Raw genomic sequence first — 11,854 nt, forward strand, 5'->3', positions numbered from 1 at the left:
AGAAAGAAAGAAAGAAAGAAAGAAAGAAAGAAAGAAAGAAAGAAAGAGAGAATAACTTAAAAGAAGGAGAAAATGTTTATGAACCTTATTTTTAAAACATTCAAAATGAAAATAGTGTTACTGACTTCAATAACAAGAACTTATGTTCTGGGGTGATTATTAAGATATGAATATCTGTTCTCCTCTCAGGCAGTGTTTTCTAGCCTGTCCTAGCTTGCTATATTTGTGATGTGGAGTTTAAGGTAAGGGGACTGTAGATAGGAGTGGAGAAGTGAGAAGAGAAGGGGGATAAGTTAGCCAGAAAGGAGCTAAGTCAACCTTTAAAGTGTTGGAAGAAAGGGAGAAGGGAGATGACCAAAAGCCCAATGAACTGGGTTCTAGAGAAAGAGTTTGGAAGTTATATGTGAGACTAGAGGAAATAGAATGGAACTCAAGGGGGGCTCTGTAACCATAAATGGGGTCCTCTGATGTTCTCTGAGAGCAATAAATGTAAATAAAGGTCGGAATACCTTTTTAAAATTACTGTGTTCCTGAGCAGAATCTGAGGTGTGTGGGAACCTCAGAACTTATTAGGGTTGCAAGAAGAATGCGAATGAGAAATTTGGCAATGGTTCTGAACTGCTAAAATGTTATTTGCTCATCCTAAGAAGTCATGACACAGAAACAGCTCTCAAATCTTTTATAACTTAATTTACATTGCTTTTTAGAGCTTCTGTATGTTTTCACATTTATATCTTATGTTACCTTTGGAATGATTCCTTAAATTATTATCATCCATAATTTACAGATGGGGAAATTGAAGCTTAGAGAAGTGAGAGCCAGAAACAGATCAGAATTAATGATTAGTTCCAGTCAATTGAACATCTACTGAGCCTTGCTTACTGAGATTCAGGTTGTGCTATATATTGGGGACATAAAAATGATGAAAATGTGCATGCCATCCTCAGCCATTATACCATTCTTTCTTTACTCTTTCCAGTTCTCTCAGAGAGGATTGATATCTCCTCTAAGCCTGGGCCAGGCTGGTTCATAACAAGATCCAACTCGGAGCATCACTGACACAAACAGCAAGTTTACAGGAAGAATCGATTCCAGGGCACTCTGACAGTTTCATGCATGTGATGTAGTAATCAGAATTGCAAGACAAGGAAGAGATGGGAACTCTTATACGCTACTGAGTGGAGATTAAATTGGTACAATTACATTGGAAGGCAATTTGGCAAAATCTATGAAAACAAAAGATGTCCTTATCTTACAATCTAACAATTCCACTTAGCTATATATATCCAAGAAACTCTCCCTCAAATGCATAAGGACACATGTAAATGATTATTCAGTGAAGCATCATGTATAACAGGAAAATAATTGGAAACAACCTAAATGTTCATCAACCTGAGAGTGGTTAAGTAAATTGTTGTATGATCACACAGCAGAATACTATATAGTTAAAATACATGAACTAGAACTGGAGCTATAATATGCATCAATCTCAAAAAAATAGACTAGTGAACATAAGAAAGTAGAAGAGATACATAAAGCATGCTATCGTTTATATTAACTTTAGACCCATGAAACAATAGTACATATTTCTATGTGTGATAAACATTTTAAAATATTCACAGTAATAGTAACTCCTAAATTCAGGATAGTTGTTACCTCTGCTGAAGAAGAAGGATAATGACAAGAGTATGCAGAAGACTTTAGCCAAATATGGCAAATATGGCAAAAAGTAAATATTTGACAAAATCTGGTTGGAAAGGCGAGTTCATATTATTTTCTATATCCTGTATGCTTGAAATATTTCTTTTTTTTTTTTTTTAAGATTTTATTTATTTATTTGACAGAGAGAGAGCGAGAGCAGGAACACAAGCAGGGGGAGTGGGAGAGGGAGAAGCAGGCTTCCCGCTGAACAGGGAGCCCGATGTGGGACTCGATCCCAGGACCCTGGGATCATGACCTGAGCCGAAGGCAGACGCTTAACGACTGAGCCACCCAGGCGCCCCTGAAATATTTCATTTAAAAGTGTATAGGGGCCTTCAACCCTGGAATTCTGGGATTTTCTTTTCTTTGTGCAGAAATTTCTTTTTTTTTCTTTTTCTCATGTTGAAATTCCATCCATTTTTTCATATTTAATTCAAGTCTCACTACCTTATTGAGAATTTCTGTGACAATCTTGTCAGTCTATACTATGCTTTATAAAGTTCTATAGGTCTATAAAATTCTCTTGTATTCTATGATGATTTTATCAAAATGACTTTCATTCTTCTGAGTATGCTTAAGCCACATATTAGATACTGAGAAAGAGTAGAAAAAGAATAAAATTCTCTTGTACACTATGTTTGTATGACCAGAATTCTTTCATGTTGTTGTTTAAATATATATTGCCTTGCATTAATATTTGGCTTTATTGTACACAAACCTTGTTTCTCCAATTATATTGTAAGAGCCTTAAGAGCAGGGACAATGTCTTGAACTTTTAAAATTCTTCCCCAGTGCCCAGTGGAGCCTAATCAAATACTTAGTAATGAAAAGTGATACATAAACCAATAATTATTACCCTTCCTACAAAACCTTTCTATAGAAAATTGAAAATACTAGTTGGAGCTACATTTGCTTTTATTTTCCCAGAGAGAGAATAGTAATGAGCTATGAAATGACCAAAACTCAGGCAGCAGAAGGAAAAAAAAGAAATAACGGGTTTGTATATTACACATTCTGGATAATCAACTCTTGAATGATTAAGTGTGGAAAATCTCTTATGACTAAAAGCAGATTTTAAAAATTTGTTTTATGACTATGGACTTGTTTTATAGATCATTTCCAGTGTCCAGATGATCCCAGGCCAAACTTACAAATTATTTTGGAAAGACATTTCCTCTTCCGATATGCTACATAGCCACACAAAAAACACCTTGTTATCATTCTGCCTTCATTCCAATATTTATTGGGCTACACATGGGAATGGTGGTCCAGGGAAACTAAAACACAAAAGGTGTTCCACCTGTGGAATCAAAAAAGGGTTTTGGAGAAAAACAAATTACTTTGAGTCTAATTTACCCTTAGTACCTCTTGTAAAAAGTGTTTGGTACTTGAGGCAACCAGGTTGCTTGAAACCTCTGAGTAAAAGGTTGGTCTACATTAGTCCAGGATTAAAGCTAAAGAGCACAGGGAATGGTGAGAGGTCTGTACTACATTGTCTCTCCTCAGAACCAAAAGTTGGGTATTGAGGCATGAGATAAATTGAAGAATCAGTACAGCTACTTTTAGTAAAAGCAGCAGCTGCTAGGTCAAGACTACTACCACGTTGTGTCTGAGGAGTTTCCTATGAAACTTAGTACTATTTTATTAAACCAAGCCACTATTTTGTGGTTCTTTGGCCTAAGGACTCTAACACTAAATATAGTTCTCTAAATTAAAACTTACCTACATCTGTATACACGACTGCATTTTTAATGCCACAGTATACCTCAGGGAATTATGTTTCTTCTTACCCTCCTCTATCTCTATGTCATTTGTATCGGAGTGAAGACAACTAAAGGCACAAAAATATCTTGCAGTTTGGTAAGAGATCATATATTCCCTCATTTTCACTTATTTGTAAATGTTAATGTTGAAGCAAAACCCTGAAGCAAAGTGGCCAGAGTATTCCTATAGTAATGAGGAGCCTTATCATTGGTCTCGCAATTTTACCTTTCCCTAAATAAAGTGAAGTAAGAATATAATGCTATTATATAGATAATATATATATTTAATAGACTGGGTTTTCAAAGTTCCCTAACGGATAAGTGTTTGTAACTTAGAATTAATTTCCCATGGAAATACTGTGATTATGGTTAGATTTAAAACCTAATATATTGGTAGGTGTGAGAGGATAGTTGATTAAGAAATTGTATCTCATTTTCTTGTCTATAAACTTACCATAGGAAAAGGAGAAGTCTTTTTCCCTCCTCCAATCTAGAGGGAGGGTTAAGATGGTGATTTTCTAAAGTCTCAGGGAGGCAGAAAACACAACTATCTGGCAGGGGAAGGGTTCCAAAAAAAAAAAAAAAGGGAAATGGCTTGGCTTCAGGAGAATTTGGATCTGTTGAACCCAGAAGGAGTGAGAACCAGACAAGAGTCAGTTTCCATAATGGTAAGGATCTATGTCTATTCCCAGATAACAGATCAGAATGGTATGCACCTTTGATGAGGATGTCAGCAAGGATATCTTGTCTCAGAAGTAGTAAATTAATTTATGCTAAGCTGAAATAAGTCAAGGGTACATATTATGAACTCTAGGGTTACTATTAAGAGAATAGTAAAATTATGTATAAAATTATGTATAGTAATGCATAAATAGAAGAGAGCATAGTAATTTTTAAAATTAGTTAATGAAATCAAAGGAAGGCAAGAACGAAGATAAAAAGGACCAAGTAACCAGTAAGATAAATAGAAAACAAACAGTAAGGTGCTAGCTATGAATCCAAATATATCATTAATTACCATAAATATAAATGGCATAATTTTCCATTAAAAACCAAAGATTTCCATACTGGTTTTAAATATATGGGGCGCCTGGGTGGCTCAGTCAGTTAAGCATCTGACTCTTGATTTTGGCTCAGGTCATGATGTCAGGGTTGTGAGATGAGGCTCTGTGCTCAGCGGGGAGTCTGCTTGAGATTCTGTCACTCTCCTTCTGCCTGCCCCACCCCTGCTCATGCATGCACATGTGTGTGTATGCACTCCATCTTTCTCTCTAAAATAAATATAAATCTTTTTAAAATATATATATATATTTAATAATGTAATATTATAATAAATATATATGTGGTTTTTCAAAAGATATAAAAGTTACAATCTAAAATAATACCACAGAAGTCCCTGAGGGCTGAGAGTGTGCTATGCCCCTTCAGACTAGCTGCTTCCATTAGATTTCCATGGTCATAGTCCCAGTTTGAAGCTGTAGTGCCTCTGGATGAGGGTAGTGCTGGGCTATGGACTTTTCACAGAGAGAGGTCAGGGACAGGGTCAGTATTATGGGCATGTGTGTATCTTCCCAAGTTCTCTTACAGTCCCTGCTGGGACTCCCCGACTTATTTTGGTTGGTTCCTACTGCTACTTCTTTTACGAAATAGACTTTGTAGAACTGATTAGATCACCTTGTTTATTTAATGTGAGTTTGTGCCTTTTTTATCTCAATCTTCCGAAATAGGTATATTGGGGAAAAAAGCAGTCTAATAAAATCCTAGACAGAGGAAAAGTAAACAAACAAACAAACAAATAAATAAAATAACACCACAGAAAAGTTAAAGGTAAAAGAAAGAAAGACATTTTATGCAAACACTAACCCAAAGTAAGCCGATATATCTATACAACAATAGAAAAAGTAGACTTTAAGGAAAGAAGCATTATTAAAAATAAAATGTGATATTTCACAATAATAAAAATATTAGCCTATCAGGAAGATGTAACAATTCTAATTTTGTATACAACTAACAACAAACTATAAAATCTATAAAACAAAGGAATTGCAGAAACTGCAAAGAATAATAGATAAATCTATAATCACAGCAGGAGGCCTTAATACATCTGTCAGTGTCTGAAAGAATAAGGAGGCAAAAATTAATAAAGGTACACAACATTTAAACAACATGATTAACAAAGTTGACACAATTGACGCACATGGAATATTTCATGCAACAACTGCAGAATTCACTTTTGTCTCATGTGAGCAGTGAATATTTACTAAAAGTGACAATAACTTGGCCATAAAGCAAGCCTCACCATATATCAAAACATTGAAATTATACAGAGTATGTTCTTTGAGCAGAGGGGAATTAAGCTAACAGTCAACAATTTTTTAAAAAGTACAAATTTCCCAAACACATAGAAATTAGGCAGTATACTTCTAAATAATCCATCAGTCAAAGAAAAAACAACAATGGAAGTGAAAAAAACATTTTGAACTAAATAAAAATAAAAATAGGACATATCAAAATTTTAAGATGCAGCTAAAACTGTGTTTGGTGGGAAAATTGTAATCTTAAGTGCTGAAATTTATAACTTTAAACAAGAATAACTTAAGTATCCATCTCAAGAACTTAGAGAAAAAACAATTAAACCTTAAGAAAGTATAAAAAAGGTAATGATAAAGAGAAAAAAATTAATGGAAAAAATATACAGTAGAGAAGAGTCACTGAAAAAAATAAACTGGTAAATTCATAGCAAGACAGATCACATATATAAAACAAAAACAAAAGCAAAAAGGGTACATATTACTTCTATCAGGCTTGGAAAAGGGCACATCACTGTGCGTCCTACAGACATTACAAAGTTGAAGTGAAAATATTTTAGACAACTTAATGTCAATAAATTTGAAAATTTAGATGAGATGGGAAATTCCTAGGACAACCCAACTTACAATAAGTGACACCAAAGAAATAGAAAATAGACCTATATCAATCAAAGAAGCAAAACAGTGATTAAAAATCTTCATACAATAGATCTCTGGATTCTGATGATTTCACCAGTGTTCTTCCAAATATTTAAGGAAGAAGTAACACCAATTGTGTATAAACTCTTTCAGAGAACAGAAAAAGGAAATGCCAACATATTTTATGAGGTCAATAAAATGTTAATCCCCAAACCTCAGAAGGTCATTACAAGAAAGGAAAATTACAGACCAATCTCTCTGTTATCAAAGATGAAAAAACTTCTGGGGAACTTGGGTGGCTCAACTGGTTAAGCGTCTGACTCTTGATTTTGGCTCAGGTCATGATGTCAGGGTCATGAGATTGAGCCCCATGTTAGGTTCCATGCTCAGCAGGGAGTCTGCTTGAGATTCCCTCTCCCTCTTCCTCTGCCCCTCCCTCCATTCTTTCTCTAAAATAAACAAATAAATCTTTAAAAAAAGATGAAAAAAATTCTAAATTAAATATCAGCAAAACAAATCCAGTAATATATTAGACATAAAATGTGTGTTTATTTCAAGTATTCAAGGCTGGTTTAACTGTAAAATCTCATTATACACCCAACTAATAGTATAAATGAAAAAAATATATATATATGTACATTCATCCTTGTAGATACAGAAAAAGAATTTGATAAAATTTAACATTCATTCATGATTTAAAACTCTTACCAAACTAGGAATTTCCTCTTTTTGGTAGTCTTTTATTTTGAAATAATTCTAGACTTCTAGAAAAGTTGCAAAAAAGAGAAAGAACTCCTGTATCACCCTCACCAAGATTTGTAATTATTTACATTTTATCACATTTATTAATGCCTCTCTGTCTATATCACTTTTCTGAACCATTAGGAGTAAGACATATCTCTTTATCACTAAAATACTTCAGTGTGTATTTTTTAAGGACAATCCGCTTGTATAACACAGTAAAATTACCTAAACTGGGATATATTATCTAATCTAATCTACAGACCTTACTAAATCTCACCAATTTTCCTAATACTATTTTTTGTAATAAAAAAAAAAAAAGTGTTTTTCTGGTCCAGGATCCAATCCAGGAACACATAGTACATTAGTTATCATGTCACTTTAGTCTTTTAAACCAAAATACTTCATTATCTTTACTTTTTATTTTACGACCCTGACATTTTCAAGAGTAAAAGCTTGTTATTAAGTAGAATGTACCTCTACTGGGTTGAATTAATGTTTCTTCATGAATAGCTTCAGATACTGCATTTTTGGCAGGAATGCCGAAGAAATGGTATTATACCTGTGACGGTGTATTACATCAGGATGCCCATGGTGTTGGTTTGTCCCACTACTGGTAATATTGACTTTAATCACCCAGTCAAGGTGATGTCTGTCAGGTTCCTCGATTGTAAAATTACATTTTCTTCTTTGTAACTAAAGTATTTTACGTGGAGATATTTTGAGACTATGTAAATATCTTGTTTTTCATTAAATTGCACCCACTAATTTTTAACATCTTTTGATGATTCTTTCCTGAATTAATAATTACTCTGATTACAAAGTAATGATTTTCCAATCCAGTCATTCCTTATATATTTATTGGTTAGAATTCCAAAAGTGGGTCAGAGACTTGAACAGGAACTTCAAAAAAGAGAATACCCAAGTGGCCAATAAACACAGCATAAGTACAAGTTAAAAATTGGAAGATGTGATACAACTAGAACTCTCTTTGATGCTGCTGGTGAGAATGTAAATTGGTAAAGTTTCTGAGAAAGCTAAATATGTGCATAACCTATAAGCCAGCAATTTCAGTCCTATTTGCAGTGGCCAAAGTTTGGAAGCAACCAAAGTGTCCACCCATAATAGAATAGATATATAAATTATGTATATCTGTGCAATCCAATGATGCACAGAATGAGAATGGATGAACTGCTGCTACACATGCATGAAGCTTATAAACATGTCGAGTGAAAGAAACAGTACACAAAAGGGTGCATTTGTTTAAGGTTCAAAAACAGAAGAGAATAGGTTACTGTGATAGAAGTCAGGACTATGGTTATCTGACAGGAGGTTGTACTTGATTGGGAGCATAAGGGGGCTTCTAGAGTGCTAGTAGTCCTCCTTGATCTTCATACTGGTCACATGGGTGTGTTTACTATGTGAAAATTCATTGAGATCCCACCCTCATGATTTGTACCATTTTATTTATTTATGATATTTTCAATAGGAGGTTATTTAAAAAGTTACACTCACATGAATACTTGTGTAACAGTCATAACACAGAGCACAATTTACAACCAAGTAAACTCTATTTGCTTGAATTTGCCCAATCTGAGACTGTCTTATAAATGGAAATCCAAACATACAAAACAGGAAAATACTTGTAGCACAAAAGCACTTTTCACTTTACAGAGCAAAACATCAAATGCATGAAAGGAACAGGATAACACCCATAGCAGATCCATTTCTCAATTTTGTAAATTTATCCTAAGGAAAAAAATACACAAAGCTTGCTGTGAAAATGTTCATTTTAAACATTATGTCTGCCAACAAAACACTAAAATCAACTCAAATATCCAACCACTGGATCAAGAGTTAATAAATTATGATATGCCAGTACAAGAAAATAACATACATTAAAAATGATGTATAGAAGACTTTATAGAAATACTAAACATTTCTGCAGGTACCATGTTAGGTAGCAAAATCCTAATGTAAGATGATATGCATACCATGATGCTAACTACATATAAGTGAACCAATAGGTAAAATGAAAATATAAAAACCTTGTGTTGGAGTCATAGATTTATGAATTTTTTTTGAGGGTTAAACTTCCTTCCATTCTGTATGAATATTCTGTCTCTCTCTTTTTGAAGATCTAATTGGCTTTATTAAATGATTCATGAATGGGACAGCATCCCATCTAGCAAGTAGAAGGGCCCTCTTTTCCATGAATATTTTTTATTATTATTTGGTCAGTTAGAGTTCTTTTGTTGCAAGCAATAGAAACTAACTTAAATTTTAAAAAAGAGATTTATGGAGACATAGAGGAATAACTTACAGAATCAAAGGAATAACTAAATGCTCAAGATGAAAGAAGAGCCAGGAAGTTTATAGAGATCTTAGAAACTAAATTCTCTAACCAATTCTCTGGTATTCTGCCTCCTGATGACTTTTTTTTTTTTAAGGTTTTATTTATTTATTTGAGAGAGAGAGAATGAGAGAGAGCACATGAGAAGGGGGAGGGGCAGAGGAGAAGCAGACTCCCTGCCGAGCAGGGAGCCCGATGGGGACTCGATCCTGGGACTCCAGGATCATGACCTGAGCCGAAGGCAGTCGCTTAACCAACTGAGCCACCCAGGTGCCCCTGATGACTTGTTTTAAATGCCTTCTGTTCCTGTGTGCCTCTACTCAAGATTCAAATTATTGGGAGAGAAAATCTGATTGTCCTGAGTCAAGTACCCACCTTGACCTTTGATTGGCAACCACCTCAGAACAACCTGGAGTTGGGGAAAGGCACTTTCCTAAGAAGGAGGCAGGTAGTATTGTTACCAGGTGAACAGGGAGCCCAAAGATGCTGGAGAAAGCAACCGGTCCATGAAATCTTAATCATCTTTTCAATAAATCAGAATATTACTACCTTCTTCTTATAGTAAATGAAAATATGCTTATTGTAGAAAATTTGCACAATTTAGAAAAGTATATAGTAAAAGAGTAATGAAAAACAAACATCCTTTATCCCACTATCCATAACCTTGTGTTTATTATCCATTGCTGCATAACAAATTAACTTCAAAACTAGGGTGCCTAGAGACAGAAAGTAGATTAGTGGTTGCCTAGGGCTGGGAGGACTGGGGATGATAGCTAAAGAGGACAGGATTTCTTTTTTTTTTTTTTCAGGTTTTTTTTTTTTTTATCATGTTCTAAAATTGGATTGTGGCAATGGTTGCACAATTCTGAATATACTAAAACCACTGAACTTTTAATGGGCGAATGTTAAGGTATGTGAATTATATCTTAATAAAGCTGTATTTAAAAAATAGTAGGTAACCAACTATCCCAGTTTGCCCAGACCTTTCTGGTTTTAGCATTGACAATCTCATATCCCAAGGAAACCTTTCAGTCCTGGTAAAACCTGGACAGCTGATCATCCTATACAAAATGGAACAGCTTAAATCAATAAACATTTGTTATCTCCTAGTTTCTCTGGATCAAGAATCCAGGAGGAGGAGCGCCTGGGTGGCTCAGTCGGTTAAGTGTCTGCCTTCGGCTCAGGTCATGATCCCAGGGTCCTGGGATCGAGCCCAGCATTGGGCTCCCTGCTCCGCGGCAAGCCTGCTTCACCCTCTCCCACTCCCCCTGCTTGTGTTCCCTCTCACACTGTCTCTCTCTCTCTCTCTCTCTGTCAAAAAAAAAAAAAAAAAAAGAATCCAGGAGGAGCTTAACTGGGAGACTCAGCGTCTCTTAGAAGGTTGCAGTCAAGATGTCAGTAGGGCTAAGGTCAACTGAGGGCTTGACCTGGGCCGGAGGATTTGCTTCCAAGCTTACTTGTGTGGTTTTGCCATAAGGCCTCAATGTCTTGCCGTGTGGGTCTCTCCACAGAGCGCCCTCATGACATAGCAAATGGCTTTCCCCAATAGCGTATGATCTGAGAGAAAGAGCCAGAGACTAACATGGATGCTGTAGAGTCTTTTATAACCTAATCTTGAAAGTTGTGTGTCATCACTTCTGTCGTCTTTGATTAGTCACACAGATCAAGTCTTGAACAGTGTGAGAGGGAACTACACAGGGGTGTGACTACTAGGAAGCAGTAGTCACTGGGCTGTCCTGGAGGTTGGTTCCCATAAGCTGTAACACCAACTCTAACCCTATCAGCATTTTACTAACATTTTGCTGATTTTTTAAATTAAAACAGACCCGTTATGGAAGAACATATGGACAATGTAAGAGTACAATAGAAAAACCTGTTATAATGAATACTTTGTGTATAAATTTTACTTCTATCTCTGATTAGATAGGATAGATCTCTAGATGTGCAATTATTAGAGCACATGGTTTAAGTATCTTAAGACTTCTTACATATTGCCAAAATGCTTTTTGGATATGTGCATTGTATCAGAGTGCCCATTTGCCATACCGTAGCTAGCCTTAAGTATTTTTGTTAGTAACTCTGCCAATTTCTATGTGAAAAATTGTATCTCCTTGTTTCAGAGTGCCTTTTTAACAGTAAGGTTAAACATTTTTCCATGTTCAGTGGCCATTGCTAATAAGTAAGCATGTAACAGGCCATAAATCCTTTCCAGATACATTCATGCATTCATTTAATATTTGTTGAGTGCCTACTGGAAGAACCCGGAAGTGTCCCGGCTCCCAGGAGGCTCAGAGATTGGAGAAGGAAGCATTTCGATACATTCTAATTTGAGGAAATATTTAAAAAGC

The 11,854-nt window shown here is 35.3% G+C and overlaps 1 non-coding gene across 1 annotated transcript; it reads left to right on the forward strand.

The window, feature by feature from the left end:
• The first annotated feature begins 2,228 nt into the window (after window positions 1–2,228).
• On the forward strand, window positions 2,229–2,303 carry LOC118008335. Its single transcript, XR_004678652.1, has one exon. It is a non-coding gene; the product is annotated as a small nucleolar RNA SNORD59 (small nucleolar RNA).
• Window positions 2,304–11,854: the final 9,551 nt, after the last annotated feature.

This window comes from Mirounga leonina, unplaced genomic scaffold, assembly GCF_011800145.1.
Source record: "Mirounga leonina isolate KUSES-001 unplaced genomic scaffold, KU_Mleo_1.0 Mir_125, whole genome shotgun sequence".
Taxonomy (NCBI): domain Eukaryota; kingdom Metazoa; phylum Chordata; class Mammalia; order Carnivora; family Phocidae; genus Mirounga; species Mirounga leonina.